General features: G+C 34.3%; 1 long non-coding RNA gene across 2 annotated transcripts in view; it reads right to left on the reverse strand.

Annotated features, from left to right (window-relative positions):
* LOC123574517 (uncharacterized) overlaps positions 1 to 26062 on the reverse strand; it is a 226390-nt gene that overhangs the window by 14221 nt on the left and 186107 nt on the right. Inside the window, exon 3 of one of the 2 annotated variants that reach the window (XR_010588457.2) lies at positions 7682 to 7756. The exons of the other annotated variant lie outside the window; for it this stretch is intronic. This is a non-coding gene — a long non-coding RNA (uncharacterized lncRNA). The remainder of the gene's footprint in view (positions 1 to 7681; positions 7757 to 26062) is intronic. 2 annotated transcript variants of the gene reach the window in all.

Consider the following 26062-nt stretch of genomic DNA (forward strand, 5'->3'; position numbering starts at 1 on the left):
TAAGACTAGTACACACATTTTTCTTCTTCATCAAAACCCTCTTGACATATTTGATAGAAGCTCAGTTATACAAGGTGATTTTGTATGGTACAGGCTCACTACTACATGGATTTCTTTCAATAAAAGTAACACCACATGTGCCTTACTTCACTGTCTCCCACTCCACCTCCTCCATGTCGTTCATCTCTGCCATCCCTGAGACAGCAAGACCAACCCCTCCTCTTCCTTTTCCTCCTCAGCCTATTCAAGGTGCAGATGACGAGGATGAAGACCTTTATAATGATCCATTTTCACTTAATGAATACTAAATATAGTTTTTATTTCTTGTAATTTTCTTAATAACATCTCCTTTTCCCAGTAGACTTTATAATTATAATACAGCATATAGTACATATAACATATAAAATATGTGTTAGTCAACTGTTCATATTTCAGTAGAGCTTCTGGTTAACAGTAGGCTATTAGAAAAGTTTTGGGGGAGTCTAAATTTAGACATGTATTTTCAACTACCTGGGAGTTTAGTGTCCATAACCCCTGTATTGTTCAAGAGTCAAACGCAAATACTTTTTGATTAACCTTATGATCTCTCTTTCAACAAATTATTCAGTTTTTAAAAATGTCCTAAGATTTTCCTTTATTTTTTAAGTTTTTCATGATTGATATTTTATTGTATTTCATTGTGGTCCAAGATCATGTTCTCTATACTACAAATTCTTTACTATTTTTTGATACTCTTTATGATTGGTATTTGGGCAATTTTGTAATTGCCAAAAATAATTTTACTGTATTTTCTGGATACCAAAGGTCTAATAAAACAAGTTTACTAATTATTTTATCTTCTGTATTCTATTAGTTTATTTAATTTTTATTTTACAGAGAAAAGAGTAAAGTTGTTACATCTTCCAATATGATGTTGAATTTATAAGTTTCTCTTCTAATTGAAATTTTATATACATACTACATGCATATATCTTTATAGAGATAGGTATACAATGCACACACACATACATTTTCACACAGACACATGCATATGTATAGCTGTTGTTTTCATATCTTCAAATTTAAAATTTTCATGTAGTCCTTGCATAATAGTTCTTACTTTTAACAATTGCCTTTCTCTTTAATATCTATGTCTCCTAAAAATAATATGGATGTTACACATTTTTCTTTCTTTTGGTTAGTATTTGAAATGTGTTTGTTAGTTTTTTATTTCAGGATTTATTTGTTATTTGTTTTAGCTGAGTCTCTTTGTAGTGCACATACACTTGGACTTCTATAATATATATGGGCATTTCTATCCTTTAACAATCAAATTTAATTCATTTGGTTTTTGTGATATCTGATATCTTATTTGGTGTCTCCTATTTCTGATTTTTAATTTTTTTCTCTTTTTAATTAATTTTTAATAAAGATGCCATGAAAAGTCAATAAGATGAAAAAATAGGCATTTCAAATGGTACTGGGATGACTGAATATTCACATGCAAAAGCTGGAACCCTATCTCACACTATATACAAAAATTAACCCAATATGGAATGATGACCTAAAGAGGACTAAAACTATAAAAATCTTAAAAGAAAATAAAAAGGTGTAAATCTTTTCAATTTTGAATTAAACAATGGTTTATTAGATGTGACACTGAAAGCACATACAGCAACAAAAAAGATAAACTGGGCTTCATCAAAATTGAATACATTTGTGCTGCAAATGTCAGCATCGAGAAAGAGAAAAGGCAAACCATAGAATGGGGAATAAATATTGACAAATCATATGTCTGATAAAAGATTTGTATTGAGAATACATAAAGAACTCATACAAATCAATAATACAAAGACAAATACCCAATTGTAAATGAGCAAAGAATCTGAATAGACATTTCTCCCAATAAAATATGTAAATTACCAAAAAGCACATAAAAGGATGTTCAATATTAATAACCACCAGAGCAATGCAAATCAAAACTACAATGAGATATCACTTCACATCGAGTTGATGGGTGCAGCACAGCAACATGGCACAAGTATACATATGTAACAAACCTGCACGTTATGCACATGTACCCTACAACTTAAAGTGAATAATAAATAAATTTTTTAAAAAAAGATGTATATAATACAAAATAAAGATAATAACAAGTATTGGTGAGGATGTGGACATGTTGGAACCTTTGTGCATTGTTGATGGGACTGTAAAATGGTGCAGCAGCTTGGGAAAAAATTGTGGCAATTTCTCAGATAATTGAACATAGAATTACCATTTGACCCAAGTTTCCACTTCTATCTATATATCCAAGAGAAATAAAAATGTATATCCATACAAAAACTTTGTACAAGAATATTCACATTTGCATTACTTATAATAACTAAAAAGTGGAAACAACAAAAATGCCCAGAACTAATGAATGGATAAATAAAATATAGCATAACCAGAAAAATGGTACATTATTCAGCAATAATAAAAATAAATGAAGTACTGATATATGCTGCATGATGGATGAACCTTGAAGCTAAATGAAAAAAGCCAGTAACAAAAGGACACATATTGAGCGATTCAATTTCTATGAAATGTCTAGAATAGACAAATATATAGACACAGAAAGTACATTAGTGTGGGAAAGGGATGGGAGGAACTGAGAGCTAAAGACATGGGATTTCTCCTCAATGTAATAAAAATTTTCTAAAATGTATTGTAGCTCTGATTGTACAACTCTGTGAATTTACTAAAAATCATTCAGTTGTACAGTTTAAATAAGCAAATTATGATATGTAAATTGTATCTTAATAAAGCTGTTACCAGGGGAAAAAAATAAAGAAAAGAAAGCAGAGAATGAAAGTAATCGATAAATGAAAAAGAATCTGGTGGAAAAAAGTAATAGTAATCACAGAAATAAGAGCAAAAATTAAGAGGTAGTGACTTATTGAAAAGCTGATTTAAAAAATAGTTCCTGGGGAATTAAACATTAATATATCTCTTTCACAGAGTTTATGAATAAGTGGTATTGATTGTTACACTTGGATTTTTAAAGGATATTTAGAGTTAAAACAAATGTCGTTAAATAAAATTTTAGCTATTATTTCATTTGACTAGATGCTATTAAAAAGTCACCGGAAATTAGGATAAGATTGGGATATGTTCAACATATATTTATTGAGCACCTATCATCTGCCAGTGAGTGTTCCAGGCACAACAATGAACAAAACTTATGAATTCCCTCTCATATGGAGCCTATATCCCAGAGAAGAGTGACAAATAAAAAACAAATGAATGAACGAATGAATGAAAAAAATGTATGGGTAGTATCTAAAGAAGTAAAAATGTTATCAATGAAAATTCAGCAAGTTAAGGTGATGTAAGGAATAGTAAATAAGATATTACTTTACACTGAGGAGTAACATCTTTTTGATAATGAGATAATAGACAAAGACCTTACAGAAACGAAGACCTGAGCTAAATGAATTTTCTTTTCTTTCATGTGAAGAAGAGATGAGAGCCTCACAAGCACAAGAAACAAAACACATCAAGAGAAGTGGAAGTTGGAAAATTAGTATTGCAGTAATTCACATGAGAGAGGATGATGGCTTGTATGGGTGTGCAAAGATTGGAAATGCAATAACATGGTTAGGACTTAGACATATTTTAAGGATGAAACCAACAGTTTATGCTGGCCTTTGAGTATTCGTGGGTCACTGTAGAATTTTGGCCTAAACAATTGTTAGAACACAGCTACTATTTTTAGATATGAATATAAATGAGGGTTTCAAAGTAAAAATCAATAATTGTTTTGGATATGTTAAGTTTGAGATGCCTATACAACTGCAAGTTGAATTTATGTGTTTGAAGTTCAGAGAAGAGTTAATACTAAGGACATGTATTTGAGAGTCATCTACATGTGGATGAGATGTACATGTACATTACTGGATGAGATCAATTAGAAAACTCCTACTGATACAGAAAAGACGTACAAGGACTGAGCCCTGTGTCTCTTTAGTGCTTAGAGGTCTGGTCAATAAAGACAAACCAGAACAAGTACTAATAGAGAATCCAGTGACATAGGAGGAGAAAGAAGAGTTTTTCTGGAGGTCAGGTGAAGAAATGGTTGCAAGAAACTGATTTATGTCAATTATGTCAGTTAGTGATGTCGAATGTTACTTATGTCCAGTTACATGAAGTTTAAGATACACCATTAGATTTAGCCACATGGAAACTACTGATAATCTTGAAACCAGTGTTTTTTTGTGCAGGGATAGACATGAAAACCTAGATGGATTAAGGAAAGTGTTAATAGTGAATACAGGCATTTTGAGGAATTTTGCCATAAAAGTCAGCAAAGAAAAGAGGAAGTGGCTGAAAGTGTTTGTGAAATATATGTTGGGAAATACGATAGCATACTTGTACGGCAATGGGAATTTCCCAGTAGGAAGAGAATAATTGATGATAGAGGGGAAAGCAGATAACAGTATAGATAAATGGGAATGAAAAGGGAGAATGTGAGTTGTTATGTGAACTTGATCATATATTTAAATGCCAACTATCCACTCATTTAAAAAAAAATTAAACTTCCTTGAATCCTCAAAGTAAAAATGATAGTATAACAACCTTAGAAAGGTTTAAGCTTTCAAAATGTCTTACCTTCATCCCACTTTGCAAAGATTTTCAGCATAAACTGTTCTTTTTCAGCATACTCTATGCTCTTGCCCTTTGGCTTATCTAATCTAAACATGTTTCTGTTAAACTCTACCATAACCCCTAACAGAGAATTGAATGACATTTATTCAAGCCTCAGCGCCAGATTAAGATGCTGAAAGTTATGCTAGAAAATGTTACTTTTTTTTTTTTCCTGTGTGCTTTGAAGCCAGATAATTTAGCCTCAGGCAATCAAAGCATATTTCTCTTCAAGGCTGATTTTTCCAAAAGCAGCTGTTTGTATTCTAAAGCTGAATCTGTGTGTGAGTCATTACCACAGTGTTTACAAGTTTGCTTTTTTTCTGTATGGCTTCTGTAAAACTATATTATGGTTTAAGTTTTCTTTTTTTTTTTTTTTTTTTTTTGAGACGGAGTCTTGCTTTGTCGCCCAAACCGGAGTGCAGTGGCCGGATCTCAGCTCACTGCAAGCTCCGCCTCCCGGGTTTACGCCATTCTCCTGCCTCAGCCTCCTGAGTAGCTGAGACTACAGGCGCCCATCACCTCGCCCGGCTAGTTTTTTGTATTTTTTAGTAGAGATGGGGTGTCACCGTGTTAGCCAGGATGGTCTCGATCTCCTGACCTCGTGATCCGCCCGTCTCGGCCTCCCAAAGTGCTGGGATTACAGGCTTGAACCACCGCGCCCGGCCTAAGTTTTCTATCTAAACATTTTCCTATATTAATTTATCCTCTGGTGTGGGAATATATGAAGCATAAATTCAATCATCTACCCAATCAGATCTCCCTGTTGTTTAGCATTAAATATTTCAAAATGTATCACATCCCCTTTTACTATACTTGAAATTAATAATGCAATTTCCAGGGAAACTTCCTTTTTCACACATCTAATAGTTAGATGGTGAATTTAAACAATGATTGATGAGTTTGGGCACTTTACAGAGTTAAGATTAACTTCAGGAACAAATTATTTTCCTGTACAACATCACTCGTGCCACTGCTGTAAGCCACCATCATTAATCCTAGCAATCAATTATTCATCTTTTTGGTCCCTACTATAAAAATGTTTCATTTAAGACTTCCTGAGTTCTAATTTGAGAATCTAGGACACACACAAAAAAATGTAAATGTCAATATGAATAGGATTACTGTCAAAGTTTGGATATTTATTCCACATTGAAGTTACTTTTGTGCATGGTATGAGGAAGGGATCAAACATTCATGTTCCTTGATCTGAAATCAAAGACCAAATAACTGTTCCCCATGCACCCAGTACACAATGGAGGTACAGAGACCATACAGCTATAATAAAGACTTTAACTTGGAAAATGGAACAATGGGAAATCTAGCCAATCTAGCAGGTGTTCCAATAGCCACTTGCTGTAACATTCTGAAATGCCTCTGGAAAATCATTCAAGGACTCCCTTCTGTAGGATGAAAAATATTATTCAATTAACTCATACTATGTTCCTTGAGAAGAGCTACTTAGTCTATTGTCCTACTTGGTTCGTGGCAGAACGTTAATCTACCCCATGGTTTTACAGTACAAGCCTTTTAAAAACTTAATAGACTTCTTATATAGTTGAATCCAGCAAATCCCATAACTTTATGTATAGTATTTTCTAGACTAGTTAGATTTTTCTAATATCTCTGCTTTATTGTCCCCTTGATACTTTTGTTTCTCAACTTCATTGCAGGTCTCTGCACCATCTCAGGATTTAATGGAAAAACTAGAAATTTAGTCTCTTTTCCTTAAACTAGTTCTTCTAATTAAAAATATTTATTGGAACACCTTCTTAGTTGGACCTTTCCACTCAGATACCTTAGTTGATTTAGAGGTTTTAACAAAATGAGTGTATTAACCATTCCCTTGATTTAAGTATTCCCTTGTTGCTAAGGACTAATCCATTTTTGTTAGCCAGAGAATCTCACCATTTTATCATTTTACTGCTTGGGGTTAAGAAGCAGATATCTTGTCATCTCTACAAATCCCCAAATTTCTAATCTTTATCTATTCTCTTTCTTATCTACCTTCAAGATAATGACAGCAATTTTTTTTCTGGGCTTATATCTTCTTGGTAATTTCTTGTCAAGTGTAGCTAATAGCTAATTAGCACTAATATATAGATTTACTAATATAAAATATGCTATTTTCCAACTTATTTTCTTAGATTTAAATGCTCATTAAGTACATTGTATGCCTTTCAAATTACTGTAGTGTTCAGTCTTTCCAATTACTTCTCCATTGAAAATCATATAATGCCATAATTCCAGTCTCCGGAAACAAAAAAAAACTGAAGCTACTATAAGTGAGCACTAACATAATAAAAACCTAGAATAGCAGTCACTTATTGTAGTTTAGTATTCTTTATGAACTAAAAAAAATTAGGACAGTGCAGGTTATACTATAGTAAAAAACAACATTGGGCTGTAATCCCAGCACTGTGGGAGGCCAAGGCAGGTGGATCACCTGAGGTCAGGAGTTTGAGACCAGCCTGGTGAACATAGTGAAACCCTGTCTCTACTAAAAATACAAAAATTAACTGGGTGCAGTGGCGGGTACCCGTAATCCCAGATACTTGGAATGCTAAGGTAGGAGAATCGCTTGAACCTGGGAGGCAGAGGTTGCAGTGAGCCAAGATCGCGCCACTGCACTTCAACCTGGGTGACAGAGAGAAACTCTGTTAAAAAAAAAAAAAAACACTGAAATCTCTGTAATTTCAAAAACGTTTATTTTATTTCTCACTCAGTTTACATCTTCAATGTGTTCAATGTGGTTCTTTAGAAATATTTACTCCACCAGGGACATTGGCTAGTGGAAAGTCTATATTCTCACATACTTCAATGAGTTCCAAAGAAAGGGAAAAAATTTAGTGAAACATGTATTGCTCTAAAAGACTTCAGCTAGAAAGAAACATATCACTTCCTTTCATGTTTCATTAGTCAAAGCAAGTCATATACTGTATTAGTCCATTCTCACACTGCTATAAAAAAATTGCCCAAGACTGGGTAATTTATAAAGAAAGAGGTTTAACTGACTCACAGTTTCACAAGGCTATGGAGGCCTCTGAAAACTCACAGCCATGGCGGAAGAGGAAGGAAACATGTCCTTCTACACCTGGTGGCAGGAAGGAGAAGAATGACAGTCAAGCGAAGGGAGAAGCCCCTTATAAAACCATCAGATCTTTTGAGAACTTACTTTCATGAGAATAGCACGGGGGAAACCACCAAACAATATCATTCATAGCTCATTAGTTCAACCAAAACATGGCAAACAAACCTTAAAACAGGAACAAAGCAGGAAACTAGGAGATCAAGAAACACATGAAAAGAGTAAGACATCTTGGCCAGGCATTGTGGGTCATGCCTGTAATCCTAGCACTTTGGGAGGCCAACGCAGGCAGATCGTGAGGTCAGAAGTTTGAGACCAGCCTGACCAACATGGTGAAACCCAATCTCTACTAAAAACACAAAAAGTAGCCAGCCCTGGTGGCACGCACTTGTAGTCTCAGCTACTCGGGAGGCTGAGGCAGGAGAATCGCTTGAACCCAGAAGATGGAGGTTGCAGTGAGTTGAGCTCACACCACTGCACTCCAACCTGGGCAATGGAGTGACACTCTATCTCAAAAAATTAAATAAATAAATAAATAAGACATCTTTTGTGATGTAATGGTAAGTTTCTGTAACCCTAAGTCTAGTTTCAATACGTGCCTTTAGAATAGGGACAATTAGCTGGGGAAAATCAAACACAGATCTGACTATACTCATGACACAACTTGACCTTTTCTCATATTGAAGATGAAGCCAGTATATGCAGTCATTTAATTTCAATTAAGGTTCACATCAAAATTGCCAGAGCTTCTCTGGATAAGCTTTTAAGGAATTACTAAATGAAATTATTGGATTCTGTTTTCAACCAGGGCTGTAGTCCCACAGTTTAAGTTGCAATGAGCATACAAATTCTTTGTAGACCACAGGGTTTTAGTGCATGATTCTCTTTACAAATGATCAACTTCCACATATTGCTATGTAACAACGCTACCTAAAAGTCAATGCTTTATAACAGTAAGTCTTTTATTACTGCTCAAGAATCTGCAAATCAGTTGAGTGGTCACCTTGGTCTCAATTATATTTCTACATCAGCAATGGGTCATAGAGGATCTCTACTGATCTTGATTGGCCTTCTCAACTCTTTAGAGATAGGCTGATTGCTGGCTGATCCATGATGGCCTCATCTCTCTCAAATGAATCTCTTTCATGCCTCAAGTAGGTACAATCATTGTTATGGTAGAGGAAGAAGTGCAGGCGAACAAGAATTGCTTTCTTGAGACAAAGACTCAGAATTAGTATTTAGTTCCACTCTATTCTATTGGCCAAAATAAGTCAGAAGGCAAGCCCAAGTTCAAAGAGAATAGAAAAACTTCTATCTCTAGTGAGAGGAACTGCAAAATCACATAAAACATGTAGTTATAAAAAGAGGTGAAAAAATTTGGCCATTTTATACTCTATCACCACTTTTAAACTTTAACGCACAGAACTTTGTCTCAAATGTTTTTCCCTTGTAGGTGTGTTAAATTTCACTAAGAACAAAAAGGACACTGAAAGATTCCAACTTCACATATTCGTGTGTTTTGTTACTTCCAAACAATAATCTCAAGTTAGCTTATCATGATTAATTACTTAAGACCTCATGAAGCCTTTTGATTTTAGAAACCCAGGCATTGCATCCATCATAGTAGAGTAATTATTTTTGTCAATCAACTGATAAGCAGAGACTCTCTTTCTTCTTCTTAGGTTGAGATAGCAAAAAAAAAAAAAACATTATAATAATTTTAATTTAATTTTACATTTTACATCTCTCACTACAGAATTTAAGTTTATTCAGAATATCAATAAGGAATCATATTAATTTTAAAAGCAAGTTGAGGCTAGGCACGGTGGCTCAGGCCTGTAATGCCAGCACTTTGGGAGGCCGAAGCAGGCAGATCACGAGGTCAGGAGTTCTAGACCAGCCTGGCCAATATAGCGAAACCCTGTCTCTATTAAAAATACAAAAATTAGCCAGGTGTGGTGGCAGATGCCTATAATCCCAGCTACTTGGGAGGCTGAGGCAGAAGAATCGCTTGAACCCAGGAGGCGGAGGTTGCAGTGACCCGAAATCATGCCATTGCACTCCAGACAGGTTGACAGAGTGAGACTCTGTCTGGAAAAAAAAAAAAAAAAAAAGCAAGTTGAACCTGGCTTTCAGAGCAAAAACAATGGAATAGTAACATGAAATGAAAGGAAATAAAGTAAGCATTGTGTATATTTGTTCATTAACAAATAATGAAGGGCTTGGGGCCCCCAAGGTACTTAAACAAGGAAGGGAAAGATCACAGAAAAAAAATACAATAAAATTATGCTCACAGGGACAATCCATAGTCAAGAAACTATTGGAAAACATTCAAAGCTACAGATAGAGAGTCTATAATAAATGCAATTGGAAACCCTCAGCTTGAAAACAAGGACAGCCAGCTGTTTGGGAAAAAATTTCAGAAAGATTTCAGAAGGAAAACTAAGAAGATTGGTTTAAAATACTTCAAGCAGTATTTGATTGTGTTCATGGTAACAATTTTTGTTGTTTTATTGTTTGTTTGCTTGTTTCTGGTAGTTTTGTTTTGTTTTACTTTTTGTGAGAAAACATATACATATATATATGGGGGAATATGGTCAGAAAATTTATGAAGCTAGATCTTTTAAGAATGCACATTAAAGTTTAATCATCCTAAAGTGACTCATGCAGAGCAAAAACAGATAAAATCCTGATCTAAGTTATATTCTACGTAGAATTATCCAAATCTTACCAAAGGGTTAGTAAGATTTGTGTCTTATTGTCTTCATATCTTACCATGGAACACACTTCAGGTGATAATCTACAGAAACCTAATAGGGAAACAAATGTCTGAACCCAAGAGCATAGGGGTAACAAAGGAAAGCAAGCATTATTACCTAGCCTTTCACATAGTAGAGAAAGAAAAACAAACATATTAAAACACATATTAAAGCTTTAAAACCCAAATTTCCCTTTTTTAAGTGATTGAAAGCATACAGAATAAAACACTAGGGACATATGACATTGATACAAAGAAAGAAGTGTTGCGCAGAAGTGATTTAACTATTACATGAAATATCATCAGCTATATACTGATTACCTGAAAATTTTATCATATGAAGAAAAGATTGTAAGAAATGCATATTTAAAAATAAAGGTTTCTACTCACTTGGACCCTGAAGATACTGTTTTAGAAAAAAAACACACTGAGCATGAATCCCAACTGAGACAAAAGATGGACAAAATGTGAGACTCTCCTCAGGGAGTAAAATTAATAGGTCTAAAACTCTCTAGATCAGATGTAATAGCACAGCCATTGTTTCAAATAGCTAAAAAATGCTTTAGGAAATGTTAAGATAAAAAATCCTCAAAACTCTGAGTCCAATCCTCCAATAAATGGGTCATTCTAGCAATCCCATTGCTACTGAAAAATTTTAACTCCTCTATTTCTAGATTAAAAAAGTGTTGACTCGAGCTCTGGCAAAATCTGCAGCTCTGTTGACTCCTAGTTATTCATCTCTAAATGGCCCATAAAATACCACCTTGTATTTCTCTTTTCCTGGATTTTAACAGTGAAGAAATGTTGGCATTCAAAATGAGGGCAAATTGGAACTATGATATTTGTGAAGTTAGAAACTCATAGACAAATGAGGGTTTTTCATGATTTTTCCTCCTCATTTTCTTCATTTCACCCTCCCAATTTCTTCTCATTTCCTCTCTGTCCCCCATTTCTTTCCTCTAGATACTTGCTTTTGTCTATAGTTTTTGACTAGCCAGAGTAATGTGGCTATACATATTTTGATGGTATTATAACTTGATTGGCTTCTCTTATTTTCAAAATTTCATATGGGAGTATGACTAGTGCATTGATACTCTCTTGTATCTTCTTTACTAGCTCTTTGGAAAATAAAGTCCCAGGAGACATGTGAGGCTGGGTTGATGTAACTTTGCAAATACAAACAAACTGCATTTGTTCAAAAGGAAGACAGCTCAAGCAACCACTGCTGATAGACATTTATCTATACCCAAGTATCTGAATGAAATATGTATGTCAGCAAATAAGAAGAAAATTATGACACTGGAAATGAATATTGTATTTTCATTAGATGCAATAAAGGAAGTTTTTTACTTCGATTTAGCCATTTGAGCCAATAATGTGAAGAGGTAAATAATTTTTTACCTTTGAAGAATTCTTACGTCGTGGCAGTATATTATAATTTATTATAACATTTGCTTGTTGCCTAATCTTAGCTCAGCTATACTGAACAAATTGCTAAACATAATTGAAGGTGGGAAACAAAATAGGCAGTGAAATTTTAGTCAATAATAAAGTATACTTTGGGGTTAATTTATTAATATTTCATTCTGGCACCGTTTCAGAAATTTCTGGGGAAAAAAGGTGGCATACTCACCCTGGATCCTAGGAAAATATATAAAGAAGCAGTAGTTATTATTGAGGAATTATCTTGATAAAGTAGGGCTAAGGTATGCATGACCTGGGCTTGGATCTGTTCCCCACTGAGGGAGGAAACGAAACATCAATTGTCTATAGATTTAACTATTAGGTTTGCTGGGATAACAGGACAATAATCTGGAGAGTAGTGGAAAACGTGCTTCCAAAGAAAGTAAGAAATTTCTACTGAACGTCAGGGGAGGGAATCATTTTGGATCATTATTTATGGTTCCTTTCTTGTTCCTCCTTGTCAAAGGAGAAGAGACTAATGCTGGTGGAAAACCCATCTTGCATAAAAGTTGAAGAGGTCTCTGTAAAAACTGAAGAGGTCTTACACAAGACCCCTTTTTGTATGCTCTCTCTTTTTTTGTTGCTCTCTCTCTCAGAGAGGCTTACCTATTGCAGTGTGTGTTCTCATTGGTCCCTTTTTCATGTGTTAAGAAGTTTCAGGCAGAGATTCCCTATTCTGCGGAGAAGGTCTGTAATTTCTCTGTTCCTCAGACTATAACTCAGTGGGTAGATGAGGTAGATTGTATTATTTTTTCAGTCATTATCCCTTCATTGCAGAAGCAAATATCTATGACCAAAAGGATAATGTAGTAGGCTATATCATTTTGAAACTTGTTATTGCCCCCATCAACCAGATGTATTATACATTCCTACATATTTATGTCCATCGTGGCCATGTGACTCGCTATGCCCAAAAAATATGAATGATAATGATAATGCCACTTCTAATACTTCTAAACAGAAGCTTCAAGAGCTATCACATCATGATTCTGTCTTTTTTCCTCTCTCTCTAAAATGAGTCTGAAAATGATTCCTACTCCTCATCCTAGATGCTGGAATAAAGGAGACAGGGACCAGAGCCACAGGCTACCCACAGCCAAGCCATAGTTGTCATGTAGTATCAGCAATCTTTTATTGTACTAAGACATTACGATTTGGGATGTACTTGTTACTGTAGCATAGCATAGAGAAAGGTGACTAATACAGCAAGGGCTAACTATAATAAGGATGCTTCAGTAAAAAATCTGGAATGAGTGGCTTTGGCTCTGGGACCAGGCAGGTGACATTCATCCAACTATTATTGGTGCCAAGAGAGGTGGAGATGCATGCTATTCAGTGGCAAACATCTGCTGAAACTATTTTCTATAATAAGTGTACCTAACGAGTTTGTGACTTTAGTTAAAGTTGTAAAACAGAATTCAGTAGTGTGACTTAATTTCCAGGACTGAATTTAATATACATTTTAAAAATCTATAAGAAATATAGGATCTCAGAAAATAAGTGGCGAGTTTGCAAACAAATAAAAAAGGAATTTATACGATCTAGAATTCTTTCACCTTCAAAGTTACAATACAACTGGTTCTCACTTCTACCCATAAAAAAAATAAAACTGAAAAATACAAAGGTCTGCAAAACCTCAACCTGGTGGCAAGACCAAATCAAATAGAGCTGTATGTCTTTTAAGGCATCTGAGCTTGTTAATGCAGAATCCATTAAATCCATTTAATTGGACAAAATATCTTGGAAGATAAAGACTGAAGATTTGACTCTTCCACAGGAGACCTGATAAGTTAAAGTTGCCCTTAATTAAATCTAGAGACATTTATTATAAAGAGCTAAGTGTGTAGCATGAGCAATAAGGCTAAATGTTATAAAATAGATAAGAAGTTTGGAATATAATTCAGCCATAAAAAGAAAGTCCTGCCATTTGTGACAACATGGGTGAACTTGGAGGACATTATGCCAAGTTAAATAAGACAGTTACAGAAAGACAAATACTGCATGACTCCACTTATAGTATCTAAAATAGTCAAATTTATAGAAAAAGACAATATAGTAATGGTTATCAGGGACTGAAAACCCCTGGGAAAATGGAAAGTTGCTCTAAAATGGGTATAAAGTTTCACTTTTGATAGATAAATAAGTTCTAGATATCTGCTATACCACATAGCGACTACAGTTAATAATATAGTATTGTGCACTTCAAAATTTATTATGAAGTTCGATCTCACATTAAGTGCTTTTAATAGACACACACAAACACAACATAGGAGTACAAGGAAACTTCGAGAAGTATTGAATATGTCTGTTACTCTGATTATGGTGATGGTATCACAGGTGTTTGCATATGTTCAAATGCATCAAATTGTTCACAGCAAACATGTGAGGTTCTTTGTGTATCACAACAAAGCAAAAAAAAAAAAAAAAAAAGGAGTTGACCACGTTTTTGAGAGGGCTGTACTGCTAAAATAAAATTAAATTAAATTTAAAAAGGCCATGAATCAGGTTGAAAAAGAAGCAAGCGAGGAGCAAGCACCTAATCAAAGTGTGTTCCAATGTCTGGTACAGAAGGGCCCTCAGGATATCTATGCAAAAGGACTTCAGAATTACTATGGAACAGTGATTGCTGAACTTGGTTGATACGGTTTGGTTCTGTGTCTCCAACAAAATTTCATCTCAAATTGTGATCTCCACATGTCAGAGGAGGGATCTGGTGGGAGATGCTTGGATCATGCGGGCAGTTTCCCCCAAGCTGTTCTCATGATAGTGGCTGAGTTCTCATGAGATCTGATGGTTCAAACACGTAGCACTTCCCTCTTCACTCTCTCTCTCTCTCTCTCCTGCCACCACGTAATACATGCCTTGCTTCCCCTTCAGCTTCTGTCATGATGGTAAGTTTCCTGAGGCCTCCCCAACCTTGTTGAACTGTGAGTCAGTCAAATCTCTTTTCTTTATAAATTACCCAGCCTCAGGTAGTTATTTATAGCAGTGTGAAAGTAGACTAACACAACGGTATATTCTCCTTTTCTGAATAGCAATGTTTATTGGGGTTACCCTTCCCCTGTTCCATTATATAAATGGGTTGTAGAGGTAAAATACATTTATTTTATAGTTAATAACTCCCCAAATAAGCAAAGCTGATGCAAAGGTAATCACTCACAGACCTTGAACCCAACTCCATGATCAACATTGCACTTGGGGAGAGGGTGAATGTGCTTTTCTTATGAAAGAAAAGCAAATAAATATTTACACCCAAAGTGTGAACTCTTGTCAACTGTATAACTGTAAAAACATCCACAGCTTCTTTCCAAAAGGTAGATTATGTATCTCTGTCACACTGATATCAGACTTGTCATTTGACTTGTTTAACTAATGAAATATCTGTGGAAGTGACAGGTGCTACTTCTAAGAAAAGTTATTTCACAAATCAACCACTCCTTTATTTTTCTGTACCACCAGCCAAATAATATCCTGAATAGTATCTATGCCTTCATTCTGGATCCTGGAATAAAGACATAGAGCAGAGCCTAATATGACCTATAGCCAATGTACAATGTAAACAAGAACTAAACCTTTGTTTTTGTAAGTGTACAGATATTTGAGATAGCTTATTACCACAATACCACCTAAAAAAGCTGACTAATACAATGACTTGGTTCAGTTAAACATATCAGCACCAATGGTGGCCTCTTGTCTAAGTTGAATTCTGCAATTCACATATCAGTATTCTAACTAACATAAAAGTCTGTATCTCAACTGATTGAAAACTTGGAAAACCTTCAAATTCTAACATTATTTGATTGCTTTCTGTGTCCCAGACACTCAGATAAGTGCTTTACATATATGGTCTCATTAAAACTCACCAAACTGTATTATTTTCTCTTTTAAAGGATAAAACATCTGAATTGAAGAGATTATGTAACCATCCCAAAGTCACCCAGATCATAAGTGTTCTGATTTCAGATCCTACATGGGTAACCACTGTTATCAAGTACTCAGGATAATCTTTCTCTTCTAATACTTTCTCTTTCTTATTCTCCTCAATACACAATGTCTGTATGTGAAATTAACCTCTCATTTGAACTATGCTTACAATGATCCTTTATCTAAACCAAATACCAGAACAGGGTCTGACCACAAATTTTGTGCTGAAAAGGCATCTTAGAAATGTATTGCCTCCAAAAGGAGCAATATGAAGCAACAGGCAGTACTAAAGTCTTTTACCTTTCTGCTTGCATTTCTACGATGAAGGCTGTACTAAGGTACCCTCCTAACCTAAGAGAAAACAAATCCTTCTAAGCACATTCAGCTGGTTTTCTCCCCTCAGGCTCAGCATCAACCTAAGAAGAGCAACTCCAACAGCTATAACAGCGATGAAGATGGCAGATGTTTTCTCTTTAGCTAGACTAAAACTGAATACTAAAAAAAATCACTGCAGTTCTGCTCCCTGCCTTTCCTAAATTGCTCTCTGTGTAACCCTGTGTAATCCAGCAATCCAATACAGTCCTAATATAAAACACAATGCAACAATATTTTATGATTGTCTTTACAATGCAGTTGAAATAGTAGAAAATACCAGGCTTGGAATTTGCTCCAGTTATTTTCCTTAAATTTGTCCCTTTAACTTCTGAAGTTTTTGTCTTCATCTGGAAAAGATGAATGTATCTCACAGATTTGTGCTGTTTAAACTAAAGAAATTAAATATAAGATAATACACTGATATGGTTTGGCTGTGTCCCCACCCAAATCTCATCTTCACTTGTAGCTCCCCAAATCCCCAAGTGTGGCGGGAGGAACCTGGTGGGAGGTAATTGAATCATGGGGCAGGTCTTTTCCGTGTTGTTCTTGTGATAGTGAAGAAGTCTCAAGAGATCTAATGATTTTACAAAGGGTAGTTTCCCTGCACATGCTCTCTTGCCTGCCGCCATGTAAGACATGCCTTTGCTCCTCCTTCCTGGTCTGCCATGATTGTGAGGCCTCCCCAGCCATGGGGAACTGTGAGTCCATTAAACCTCTTTTTCTTTTTTTATGAATTACCTTGTCTCTGGTATGTCTTTATTAGCAGCATGAGAACAGACTAATACATACATTGATCAGTTAAGGTTAGGTGATGCTATTATAACTGACAACTTCTAAATTTCATCAGCTTCAAACAAAGCTTATTTCTTTTTATATGTGCAAAATATGGTTGGTGAGTGACAGGGGTGGAGACTAATCCACAGTCACTCGGGGTCTGAGGTAGACACTACCATCTTGGAGCTACACCATGGGGTATTTGTGCTCTTCATTTTCACTGTGGCCAGGGAAGAGAGTACTAAAGTCTCATGCTAAAAATTAAATGCCTCAACCAGAAAATGACAATTTCACTTCCTATCACAGATCATGGCTCCAACTAACTGCTGGAGTGCAGCCACTAATAGAAACAAAATCCTCTTATATTCCCAGAAGGATATGAGATGGATGAGGGCTAGAAGTCCCTTTCATAGCTATTGTTTGTGGCACATATCATCCATAGCAGACATTGTCAGTATATACTCATATTATTTAACAATTTTAAAAATCTTTATACTGACTTTTACCCTCCACACAATCATAAATTAAAACAAGTTCCAGTACAGAGGCTTTCCACAAAGTATTAGAGTATGTGAGCCATTTCCAAAATTTTCTGTGGAAACATTGTAAGTCATTTAAATAATAAGCATAGGCTCATGAAAATATTTACAACTGAACATCAAATTAACTGAAAGACAAGAAGAGAAGAGACATACAAGGGCACAGTGGAACCTCTAGAACAGGGTCAAAATAAGAAGACAATAAATTTTGCTAATATTTACGATTCTTTGGTTTGAGCTTGTTCACTCTATATCACTGTCTGATAACTAATTCGAATTTGCAGTGTGAATTTGGGTTTCATCTGCACTTGCATTTTGAAAATGCAAATGGTTTTGTTATAGATAATTTCGATGTTGTAGAGAGGTATGTATATTAACTTTAATTATAACTGCTCTGGTAGTTAAATATCCTGTTTTCCAATTGCTTTACTCAGAGAGACAGCTAGTAAGACCTAAGATGGACCTTAAAATCTGATATTTATGTTTAAAAATTAATTTAAGAGTACTCCCTCCAATGTCTGTATACTAAACTAAAATAACTTGGTGGAGTCATTAAGAATATTTTAGGCCTTAAGAGACTTTTTAACTACTCATAGCACATTTTGATTCAATCATAAAGAAATTTCAAAGGTTGTTATTAGTTACAGTGTGGGGAAAACATATGTTTGTAGAAAGGCATAGGTTAGTTCAATAATTTTTAAGGATATTTGTTAGAATTCTAATATTTTTAAATGTTCAAGAAAAATTGTTGCCCTTACATTAGGCAATTATAGTAACACGAATAGATTTGTTATATATAGTATAAGTATTTGGGGGGTAAAAAATTTTTGGACCAAGCTACATGACAGTGATGCAGGAAGAATATGACCTTTCTATTATGCAGCATATTTGTGCTACGTCTTCCTTACCAAGAAGAAGTATGAACAAACAATCAGAAATATACTATTATGTTCAGTTTCAAGAATAGTGTTTCAAGGTGAAAAGAATTTTTTCTATGCATTTTACTAGTAATAAAAGTCAGAATCTTAAATCAACCAGGAAAAATATAAAAGGTCTGGAGGGTGACAACAGAAAAAAAAAAGAAAAGGCTGGAGAACGTGAGTTTACTTAACCTCCAGAACAGAGTCAGGACGAATAAAGAACGTTTGGTGAAGACAGAGCAAACACAGACACATGGATATTTAATCAGCTAAAAGCTACAGCAATGTGAAGCTATATAACAACACTGGTCAGCCAAATACAAGGTTAAATATGTTCAGGCCTAGAGCTTCTAGCTGTTGCCAATTTCCTGGAAGTTTCAATCTGAATTTTAAAATAAATTTGACAAGAAAGCCAGTCAACTCACCGTACAGACAAGTAAAGTTAGACTCCACTACCCTTTTAGGTTTTACACAAATATTTTAAAATTATTTTAAAATACCTGCTCATTGTTTATAGTCTGTCCATAGGTTGACCAATAATAGCAATGTTTTCACAAATGATTTAACTTTATAAAGATTGGATCATGGTTTATACCACATATTTCATGAAAGTAATACAGTCTATCTTATTTCTATTTTTCCTGCTAACAAAAACTTCACATGCAAGCATACATCCTAAAGAAATATCCAGGGTAGGATGATATGTTCAATACAAATTTGTAAAGTCAAACAAAAAGAGTGCTATTGTTTAATTTTATACTATTAGATGTTGTTAGTTTTAGCTGTTCCTCTACTCAGAGGTAATGAAATTACCACAACTATTCACTCAGAAGCAATGAAATTTGTCTTTACTAATCTATCTCAGACTGTTAATGCAGATTTAATATACATAGATAAGGATGAGGCATAATAGTTGTTTCATATAATATTGTTCTCTCCATTAATTTCCTTCTTTATTCCTAGAGTAAATGTTGTAATATGGTACCTGGTCATTTAGGAAATAAAGTAGTAATACATTTTGCACTAGTAAGCCAAGGGTCAACCTCCAAACTTTTCTAGGATAAACTTCCTCTATGCTATTTGGAAATAGTGCCATTTGATCATAGCTGAGTTATCCCAATCGGCAGTTTCATTTTAATGGCATGTACTCCCCACTGCTCTCAGCTCTGCCACAGACATCTTTGGCTTTCTTTCTCTTCAACCTTAAGTACTCATTCCATAAAATGTTGCACTGGCTTCAGTTGACGCATTCAAAGCAGAAAAAATAACAGAAAACCAAAAGCAGTTCTCCAAAACCAAAAGCCGTTCTTTTAAAAGACTGCTTTTGAAACACTCAAACTCCAAGCTAATTATCAACAACTATCTAAAGCATAAAGGGACTTCGGGATAATTTTCAGTGTCAGTAATCACAAATGACTAAGAATAACTTATTCAGTTAGATCCTTGTAACAGCACATATGCATGTACATATGCACTGGAAACAGTTTTTATACTCTCAGGTTAAAATCTTGAAAACAGTTATCTAATAAGAATCTTCAAGTATCTGTTGAAAAAAATTCCGATTTCCAAGCCCCTTCCCTGCAGTTTCTTCCCTGTAATTTGTATGCTAACTATTGCTTCTAGTTATTATTATTATCTGACAGTTGAGAAATATTTTTCTGAAACAAACGGAAAGAACTTTCTATGGCTCAATTGAGGCTAGTGAAGGAATCAGATTAGAGCCTGGAATAATTGTACCTCTACAAAACTAGTATGGGAAAATTAATTGTGAAAAAGGAAGGAGAAAAGGAAAAGGGATGGAAAAGACAGAGGAAGGCAGAAAATAAAAGATGGATTAGGACCCGATGATATAGTGATTCATGATTTGCTAACAAACTCAGCTAAGGACTTCATTTTCCTGAAGTGGGGTATCTGGAAAAAGATATGGAACCGGGATTGGTGAGGAAGTCAGTACACTTATTTACTTACAGTCTCTCCCTATTGGCATCCAAATATAAGAAGAAAAAAAAACTAGCAATTTGGAAAAGTAAATCCTCAGAAATGTTACCAACTTCAGTATACCATCTATAGTTTAACCAAAAAGAAGAAATATAAATCAAGGACATAGAAATATAGAATATATATATTTTATTTACATATTTTAAAATATTTTTTATATATATATAATTACAATGACATATTCAGTGAGAAAAAAAGAGATTAAGTGTCCATTAAATATTTTTAAAGAAAGAATTATTCCAAGAAAAAAGAGTGGCATCTTCCTGTATTCTACCTGGATGATGTAGTTATTAAGCCAAATTCAGGAAGGAGCCAAACCATAAGGAGGCAAGTGGAGATAGACGGTGTCTCCACTATGTGTATTGACTTTCCCATACTGTTCACAGCATAACACTGTCATATCTCCATAATAAAATAACACTACCACATACTCTGTGTTGACATCTAAGTGCCTAGCACAATCCTGTAAAGATGATGGTGATTGTAAACAAAAACTTGAGATTTTCTTACAAGAAAGTCAAATAAATGACTAAATTTACTATAGTTTTGAATAAAGCAAGAAATAGTAACATAAATAAATTATTTACAAATATGGATGTAAATGCCAGAATAAATATCCAAATAAATGAAAGCACTTGAATCTAAAACGTGGAATTGGGAAATGGAAATGTAAAGTATGGTAATCTTGTTTATGGAATATGACTTGTTGGGGTTTGACTTCTTAAACTATGTATATATATCTTTTTACATAAAATTTAAAAAGTCAAAGATAAGCTTAATAAAGAAAATTAGTCACTTTATAAACTCAAAGATAACACACACAAAAAAAGGAAAAAGGGAGAAAAGAAGAAAGAAAAAAGGGAAGGAAGAACGGAGGGAAGAGGGAAGAAAAGGAAGACAGAAGGAAGTAAAGAAAGGCAAGTTAAATAAATGTTCATTAAAATATTACATATTGTATCTACTATCAGACAAAGGGCAAATTTGAGGCAAAGAACAAATAATAAAAAGGTCAATGGGAAATAATTCTTCTAAAAATTTATGAAGATATTTATTTTGCATTTGAATCTAGGTCTATGCAAGTGTCAATAAAGCATAAATTTATAGCATCACAATAATTATTTTTGTTTGTTGCAAATTACTTTTTTGAAGTATATAAGACTAATATTAGTGTTTGACAATGAAAAACTCACAAAACCATAACAAATATGACTATTAATGCAAGGATATTCAATAAGACATTACTGAACAGAATTATACATTATAAGGACAATACTGTATGACAAAGTAGGGTTGTTTCAGGAATGCAAGGAATGTTTAATATTGGGAAATAATTATTTATGAATAATTAAAATAACATGACCAAATCATAGCTGTTGACAAAAATTATCATCATCCCCAGTAAAAATTACTGTCATGGTCAGGCAGAGTGGCTCACACCTGCAATCCCAGCACTTTGGAAGGTGGAGGTGGGAGGATCACTTTAGCCCAGGAGTTCAAGACCAGCCTGGGCAACGTGGCAAAACCCTGTCTTTATTTAGGAAAGAAAGAAAGAGAGAGAGAGAGAGAGAGAGAGAGAGAGAGAGAAAGAAATTAGCAAGGATGGTGCTGTCCAAAAGTAGTCCTAGCCACGAGGTAGACTGAGGCAGGAAGATCGTTTGAGCCCAGAAGCTTGAAATTACAATGAGCTATGATTGCACCACTGCACTCCAACCTGGGTGACAGAGCAAGACCCTGTCTCTAAAAAATAATGCAAGTCAAAACAAAATTAAGCACAATGATTAAGTTGGAACCTCAGAAGTCTTCCTTTTAAAGTCTGGAACAAGATAAGAAAGTCAAAAGCAGTAAAAAGGCATTGGAAAGGAGGCAAAACATTGCCATTGTATTTTAGATAATATGATTACATATGTAGAAACCCCAGGTTTAATATTACAAATAAACTTAAAATCTAGTATTTTCATTTTATAAAATCAATGTGTAAGAATGAATAGTTTCTAGCACACAAACAACAATCAGTTATTATTGGAATTTAGTTCCATATTTATGGAAAAACAAACAATATTGCACACATGGTAATAAGCAATGAGTCAAAAGTATGGAAAGCATATAAAAAAACACTAATGAGGAACAAAATAAAATATGTTAATAAATGGAAAGATGCATCATGTTCCTGGATACAAATGTTCATTTTATAAAGTTGTCAATATTTCCTAAACTGACTCCTCAGTTTATTGGGATACTAAATAAAATAAAAGATTAGTAAATGACAAGCCAACATTAAATTCAATTGGGAAAAAATTCAAGAATAGTAAAGAAATCCATCAAAATTAAAACTTGATAGTTGGTACTACTTTAAGACATTTGAAATGTATTATAAAGCTTGAAGAATGAAACAAGAATTGAAAATAAATCAAGAGGGTATACATCACTTATTTCAGTTCACGACATTACAAATTTTTAAAACAAAAGAATATTTTAAAAAAATACTTAAAAGAATTAAGATACTCAACTATCCATAGACAAGAAATGAATTACATTACAAGAATATTTAATTTTCCAGAATTTTATACATAGATTAACAATATTAACCATCATACACCTTTACCCTATCATAATTAACCTTCATGTAACTTTTCACATATGTGAAAAACTTACCACAGTTCACTTTCATTTCCTTCTCTTATTCTTGTCCTATTATATTTTACATCAAAATATGTTATAGATCCCCAAATTTATGAAATTTATGATTACTTTTGCTTTTAACTATCGATTGCCTTTTTTTTTTTTTTTTTTTTTTTTTTTTTGAGACAGAGTCTTGCTCTGTTCCCCAGGCTGGAGTGCAGTGGCATGATCTCTGCACACTGCAACCTCTGCCTTCTGGGATCAAGTGATTCTCCTGCCTCAGCCTCCCAAGTATCTGGGATTACAGGCATATACCACCATACTCAGCTAATTTTTGTATTTTTAGTAGAGACAGGGTTTCACCATGTTGACCAGGCTGCTTTCAAACTCCTGACCTCAGGTGATCCACCCACCTCGGCCTCCCAAAGTACTGGGATTACAGGCATGAGCCACCACACGCAGCACAATTATCTTTTACAGAGAATAAAACTAAAAACAAAATAACATATTTTTACCCAGTTTATCATTTCCAGAATTCTTAACGTTTTAAGTAAATTTAGATTTTTATCTTGTGTAATTTTTTAAAGCTTCCTTGTATATTTTTTATAGTTTAGATGTGTAGACAATTTCGTCAGCTGTGTGTGTGTGTGTGTGTGTGTTTGTGTGTGTGTGTATGTCCCTCAATGGCAGCCCATCACCACCTTGTATTCATGCAGGGCCCAGAGCATGAATGGACTTCTCCAAGTACTCTTGTCAAACCTCAAACATTGACAAGTCTTGCTTACCTGTACCTCTAAGAAGGGCTTTTCCATGTCTCCTGCCTTTTCACCAATCTTTCTCTTGAAATACCTGATAAAAGCCCATAAAAATATACTAGTGAGTGATTGGATGTACCTCTCTTTCTGGGGCTCTCAGGATTCTAAAATGTCCCAACAGCCCATACTCAGCTTTTATAAAAGCTATTTTAAATTTGGCTCTATATTATCCAAGTAACTCAATCTAGCCTCTTATAGTCTTAAGGATTTCAAAAATACTAATTTGCTTTCCCACAAACAGTGCGTAAGTGCTCCCTTTTGTCCTTATGCTTGACAATGTCCATTATTTTGTGAATTTTTAATGATAGCAATTCTGATAGGTGTAAGATAGTGGTTTTAATTTGCATTTCTCTGATAATTAGTGATGGTGAGCATTTTTTCATATGCTTGCTGACCGTTTGCATGTCTTCTTTTAAAAAATGTTCATTTTCTTTGCCCACTTTTTAATTGGTTATTTGTTCATTGTTGTTGTTGATTGTTTGAGTTCCCCATTAATTCTGGATATTAGTCCCTTGTGGAAAACAATATGAAGATTTCTCAAAGAATTAAAAAATAGAATTTCCATTCAATCCAGCAATCACACTACTGGGTATCTACCCCCTGAAAAAAATTATATGCAAAAGATAACCTGCACTCACATGTTTATCGCAACACTATTCACAATAGCAAAGACATGGAATCAATCTAAGTGTCCACAAATAGATAATTAGAGAAAGAAAATATAAAATATATATACAATAGAATACTACTCAGCCATAAAAAAATGAATGAAATCATGTATTTTGCAGCCTTGAGGCTTTTAAGTGAAACAACTGAGACACAGAAAGTCAAATATTGCATGTTTTCACTTATAAGTGGGAACTAAATAAGGTATACACATGGACATAGAGTGTGGAATAATAGACATTGGAGACTTGTAAGGATGGAAGGGTGCTAGAGGTGTGAGGAATGAGGAATTTCTTAATGGGTGCAGTGTAACGTTATTTGGGTCATGGTTACGCTAGAAGCTCAGACTTCATCACTACACAATACCCACATAACAAAACTGTACTTGTACCCCTTAAATTTATACAAATGTTAATATTTTTAAAACACTTTAAATTCTGTTTAAATTTCTTATTATTTAAATTTAATTAAAATCATCAAATCAGTAAATTTAAACCCCTTATTATGAGAAATAATCTTTCCCACAACATAATACACCAAAAATATTTCAAGTTTATTTGCTACTCACTGTCACCATGGCAATACTGTGCCAGACACATTAATAAAATGTCTATAAATTTTAAAATAAATATATCTTTGGTTGTATTTTTAAGTAGTGAATACTAAAGTTATGCAGTTTCCTAACTGTAGTAGACAGAAACCAGCTCAGTTTTAACATATTTGACATGATACATTTTGTATCTGAAGATCCATTTGAGATTATCAGGCTATGATAAATACAAAAATTTTACTTAAATCCTACTGTGTAAAATAAGATGTAAAAGTTAACGAAGTCTTCAGCTGTAAATAACTACTCTCTCATCCAAAAAAAAAAAGTAACTCTTAAACCAGTGGTGATCAAACTGCTTCATGTTAGAGCTATTTGGGGAGCTTTAAAGATTCCCAATGCATCCTATATGAATTAAATCATAATTTCTAGGGATAGAACACTGGTGTCTCAAATATTCAAAACTCTTCAGGAATGTTCATTCTGCAGTCAAGTTTAAGGGCCAGTGGCTTAAACAAGATAGGAGGCAATTCTCTGTTATATAAAAAGCAGTTTGGAGTTTATATGCAGCTATACACGGTCCTCAGGGACTCAGACTCCTCTTTTTCCACAGTTCTACCTTTAAGAGCCTAGCTTTTATCTTCAAAGTCACTTCAGTGTCAAAAATGACTATTAAATCTCCAGCGATTATACTCGTGCTTCAGTCAAGCAATAGGAGAAAGTAGGAGAGGAAAAAATAAAAAATAAAAACGCTTTAAGCTTCTTCCACTTATGGAACCTTCCCTGAAGTCCTACCTAGCTAATACTTTTATATAAGTGAGCAGAAGTTGGACATATGAACAGACCTAGCAGCAATGAAAACTGGGAAACATTTTCTTCTAGCTGGTCACATTACTCAGTTTTCTCTTACAAA

The sequence above is a fragment of the Macaca fascicularis genome, chromosome 7 (assembly GCF_037993035.2).
Source record: "Macaca fascicularis isolate 582-1 chromosome 7, T2T-MFA8v1.1".
In the NCBI taxonomy this organism is placed as follows: Eukaryota; Metazoa; Chordata; class Mammalia; order Primates; family Cercopithecidae; genus Macaca; species Macaca fascicularis.